This window comes from Triticum aestivum, chromosome 2B (assembly GCF_018294505.1).
Source record: "Triticum aestivum cultivar Chinese Spring chromosome 2B, IWGSC CS RefSeq v2.1, whole genome shotgun sequence".
NCBI classification, from domain to species: Eukaryota; Viridiplantae; Streptophyta; class Magnoliopsida; order Poales; family Poaceae; genus Triticum; species Triticum aestivum.
Window position 1 is genome coordinate 429,224,031 of NC_057798.1, and position 5,575 is coordinate 429,229,605.

The 5,575-nt window shown below is 42.6% G+C and overlaps 1 non-coding gene across 1 annotated transcript; it reads left to right on the plus strand.

Moving 5' to 3' along the window:
• The first annotated feature begins 4,498 nt into the window (after window positions 1–4,498).
• LOC123047772 (small nucleolar RNA R71) lies at window positions 4,499–4,602 on the plus strand. Its single transcript, XR_006423136.1, has one exon. It is a non-coding gene; the product is annotated as a small nucleolar RNA R71 (small nucleolar RNA).
• The last annotated feature ends 973 nt before the right edge of the window (window positions 4,603–5,575 follow it).

Sequence of the window (5,575 nt, forward strand, 5' to 3'; positions counted from 1 at the left end):
ACAAAGAATAATATATTAATGAAAAAGCTATAATCGATCGATCGAAAACTTGTAACAGATCTGAACGATCTGTGAGCCGTTGGATCTTCATCGTGAGGCCGCGGTCACTCCTATCTCTTCCCACGAACATTCTCCTCCCACGCAACCACGTATTCACCTCTCCTTCTTCCTCGGCTTTCTCTTCCCTTCCTCGCAGTCATGCATTAGTCAACGCCCTTCTTTCCCACCTCTCCCCAACATCGGCGACGGATCCAACCCCTCTCCTCGACCCACCCCACGTAGCCTTTCTCCGCATCCTCACCTCCGCTCGTTCCCGCAGCCCGATTAGGTTCTGCACTGCTAGAGCCTCCCGCTCTAAGGTATAGCATGGGGACATGGATGGGAAGAGGGTGTGGATCACGAAGCGGTGACGGTGCATCGGCTAGCGAAGGGGATGTTTTGTGCTATAGAGCAGCGCTCCCTTCCATATCGCAGTTAGACGCGCCCCCATCGACACTCGTGCCGAGGTGTTCCTGGCTCTGCATCGTCAGGCATAGAGGTTGTGGGCGAAATTACACGGGATAAGCTGATCGTGAAGGACGGCATCGACCACATGCTCATCTGGCAAAATATCTTCTTCGACCTTTCTCTCTGGCTGGTCATCTGTGAGACTTGATACATTATTTTCTGTAAGTGAATATATATATATGCTCTGAACATGCTTGTTGAAATGACTTTATGAGTATGAACTACGTAGTGTTCACCTTATTTTGTTAATTCACTTCATGTGGTTGTGATCGAGTGTAAGTACAGTGGGGTATTTCGCCCAAATCTGCAAGTGTGTCGTGTTCTCCACATGGACTAGGCAAATCAGCGGCTATGCTCGGCTAAATCTAGATAACACAATTCAAATGATGATTACAGGGAAATAAACCTAAACTATCATATTTCGTTAAAAAAACGTCGACAAAGAAGATGCAAACAAGCATAGGGGGAATAAGAATGCAATCGTTGTATTTTTGGTATTTTTATTACGCTTGAGAAATTAGAAACTAACATAAAGGGAAACAACAGGACATGGCACATATAGCATAATAGATACGTTTAGCATTACAAACATATTTGTCACAGGGACAAAGCTATCACATGGACTGGAATTTAAATGTTCATACATCTCACTTCTACAGAGAGACACATCAACACAAAATAATCACAATAGGTAATCAGGATATCACAGGAAACTAACTAACAGAAAATTCTCATACATTGAAATAGTAAAACAGATAACAACTCCACACTAAAGTTCAACACATAATTCACAAGAAGTAATCTGAGGTTTTACAAACCACTAGCTGACGAACAGGGCACAAAATATTGAACTAGTATAAAATATAGTTGATCAAGTCTCCACAGTAACTGTTCACAAAATTACACAACGAGAGAGATGCAGTTTAACAGTAGCAGAGGTTCAGCAAGGAGAGAAGGTGCAGCAGTGGTGAGAGAGCAGCAATTGTTTTGGGGAAAGGTAGTAGCAGCCAGCAGGGATGTGGGAGAGGAGCAGCAGAGAGGTAGAGAGCAGCAGCTGCAGCAGCGTTGAGATAGGTGCAACGAGGGTTGAGAGAAGGGAAGCAGCAGTTGGCAAGTGGAGGTTGAGATTCAGAGAAGGCAGAGAGCGTGCAACAAAGTTTGGGTGAAGAAGAGAGGTGGAAGAGCGGCAAGGGGGCGCTGGAGAAGAAAGAAGCAGCGGGCTAGGTTTGAGGGTGAGCACCAACAGGTTGAAGGAGGAGGAACATCAGCGGTGAGAAAAGAGTAGCAGCAGTAGGGAGATGGCTGTAGGCGCGGCGACGGCGGCCGAGATGGATGTATGTTGCGGCGGATGGGGTGTTGGAGGCTGTTGGTGTTGTGGACAGAGGGGTAAGGTAGGATGGCTAGGAGGCGCACCACCACGACGGCCTGGCTGTGGCGGCGACCGGAGGTGGAGAAGGAGGGTGAGGGAAAGAGAGAAGTGCCAGGCCCGATTTTGGAATGGAGGCTGCTAGGGATTTTGATCCCCTCTTTTCATCTGCACCTTTGCATTTTGGCCCTCCTACTTCTCGTCTTTTGCCTCAAGTAGATCCCCATTCTTCTTTAGCAATCCCCCTGGGTCTTTAATTCTTCATACTCAGTCCCTCCTCTTCTTATTTCCCTTAGTCTCATAGTCGGAATCCTGAAGTTTATAGTGCCTTTGCGCACTTTTCTGCAAAAGAAACAAATGACCAGTAAATGTTCCCTTTTTATGATTATCACGCAAACAGTCAATCAAACATAGCAAGAATGGATGAATAAATCACAATAGATGGTATATTTGAGTGCCGAATTATATATGTCAAATATACTTATCAAGTTCCCCCACACTTAAATCTTTGCTTGTCCTCAAGCAAAGGAATATGACAAAGGCAATATAGTGAACAGTAAACTGAGTAAAGAATGTCCTAGTAAAATAGATCTCCAAACGATGCATGCTTTGGACTTAGCTAGTGAAAATTAATGGTTAGGAGTGCTTCAAAGCAGTAGGATACTAGTAGACTTGACCATTTTAAACTTTTACAAAAATAAAAGAAGATCAGCCAGTTTAAGTGCGGATTGTGCCAAAAGGTTCCTAAAGAGAGCATGATCCCGAGAGACACCTATTACTAGGAACACAACATTGTGGTAGAACCACTTATTGGATTTGAAGGAAGAAACAAAGATAATATTTTACCGGTCTCACCAAAGGAACATACCACCGATCCCGAGAACATGGTATACACCTGGCTCAACCCTTTATTAGTTTTTTTGTTTGTCTCCCCAAAGGAACATACCACCGATCCCGAGAACATGGTATACACCTGGTTCGACAGTTACATTTTTATTATTGATTACTGCCCAAGCTAACCTGATTTCACATGCCACCGATCCAGGGAACATGACATGCTACTGTAGGTAGTGAGACTTATTTATCATTATTACTTATCTTAAATGAACAACGCATAAGCACAAAAACAGGAATCATCACTTCTCCATGTCTGGTTCACATGCTACCGATCCAGGGAACATAGCATGCTCATCCATAGTGGTTAGGTGATTGCTCTCAATGGGAACACACTTGGCACAAATTCAGCATCTAAACATGGTGATCTAGGTGTACCATAGTAAATTCAGAAGATGATTTAGTTTTCTAGTGTACTAGGGATTTGAGCACTCAAAACTAATAGCTTTCACTACTTTCAGCAGAGCAAACAAGGTGTAGATCACTAGTTTACAAGGCATTCAACAATCAGTTCACATATTCTCATCAAGCACCATATGTCCAATAAAATTCAGTAGGGCAACATTTAAGACATGGGTTAAGCAACCCAAATAACATTTGATTTCAGCATGTATCAATGGATGATATACTCGGAACGGGTCATGAAACAGCTCACCGGGCACAATGAAGTAGCACTCGCTTGATCACTCTCTAAGTTGCTGCTCTTCTTCTCTTGCTTTCACAAGCATACTCCATATTCACTCTTCTTCATGTGTGCCCCTTGCTTCTCCTCGTCACCATGCTCTGAATCCTCCGGGATCCCAAGGAATATCACCTCGAACCTGGTCAACATGTAGTGGATCGTGCACAAGAAAAAACCTGAAAGAACACTCAACAAACAAGCCAATACAAATGATAGGGACAATGCCCTCTAAGTCATCAATATAGTATCCTATCACATAAGCATATCTATTGAGCATATCATACACAGGTATCATCAATTCATATGGTGCATAGGTAATATCAACAATATGAGATAACTTGTCGAGAAAGCTGAGATAATACCTGAGATGATATGAGATAAGTTTTAGGACTACTTTAGTGGAAGATACTATGGAAGGCATGGTAGTAGAAACTTCCACCGGACTCGTGTCAACAAGTGAAATATTAGAGCTTGGCTTCTTGACATCTAGAGCAACCTTGTCATAATCAACAATGAAGGTTTCCATCTCAGGCTCAAGTGTTGAGGAATCGATGTGGCTAATGTCATCAAAGGTGAACTTTTCCCTGTCTGGTTCAGGCAGGACATGATCTATATCAACCAGAGGTGACTCCTCAATATCAAAGGTAACTAACTGCAGCTCTGGTTCATCCACAGAAGAATCATCACAATGCAAAACTGAATCTCGAGCACTAGTATCCATATGATCTACAATGTGTGTGTCAACTAGGCTGGTGTTATCACCGTCAAAGATAATCCATGAAAGCTCAATCTTGTCACACACAGAAACTGGTTCTGGATTTTGTGTAAGACATTCTTGCTGAGGTGAAGTGTAGTGACAGCAAACCAACAAATCTGAGCTGGGTCTCTCACTGTACCACTGAAGTTGGTGGAAAGCTATGCTCTCAATCAGCAAAAAGGCATCATCAAGTGTCTTGTTTGTAATAGCTCCACCCGCTGCCATATCGACATAAGCTCGAGTGTCCAAAGTCAACCCTCTATAGAATATCTGGAGCTCTAACCATCTCTCGAGCCCAGGATTAGGACATCTCCTGAATAAGGCTTTGTATCTCTCCCAAGCATCATACAAGCTCTCACCTTCACGCTGGACGAAATTGAAAATCTCATCTCGAATTGCAGACTGCTTGTGTAGTGGGGAATATTTATCCAAGAAAGCTCGTGATATCTCGTTCCAACCGAATGATCTTGATGGCAAGGATCGATACCAAGCACGAGCATCATCTCGGAGAGAGAATGTGAATAGCATGCACTTGATAACATCTTGAAGAACTCCATCATACTTTATTGTATCTGAATACTCCAGGACTCGGAGCAAGTGCTCGTAAGGACCTTCAGTAGGCAACCCTCCAAACTGACGTTGTTGAACCAAAGCAATAAGACCAGGCTTTAGCTCAAAAATTTCCGCCTCAAAAGACGGCCAAAGTGGCCCTGTGAAATAGCATTGGCTGCTTGGCATCCAAACATCACGAAGCATCGCCATATCTCCACCAAGTGTAACTATCAATCAACCTACAAATAGTTCAGATTTCCTACGCACACTCATAAGTAGTAAATACCAGTCAGAATGTTAGTATCCTAATAAGCTGAAGCAACAACAAGGAAAAAATATAAAAGAAACACAGAAAAAGAAATACACGATGAATTAAACACGAAACTAAAATAAACCTAGTCTATAGCTAACATAATCGCTCGACGCTAGTCCTCGGTAACAGCGCCAAAATGATCGAGTGTATGTACAGTGGGGTGTTTCGCCCAAATCTGCAAGTGTGTCGTGTTCTCCACAAAGACTAGGCAAATCAGCGGCTATGCTCGGCTAAATCTAGATAACACATTTCAAATGATGATTGCAGGGAAATAAACCTAAAATATCATATTTTAAAAAAAAACGTCGACAAATAAGATGCAAACAAGCATAGGGGGAATAAAAATGCAATCACTGTATTTTTGGTATTTTTATTAGGCTTGAGAAATTAGAAACTAACATAAAAGGAAACGGCAGGACATGAACACATATAGCATAATAGATACGTTTTGCATTACAAACATATTTGTCACAGGAACAAAGTGTAGGATCGAAAGTATGTCTA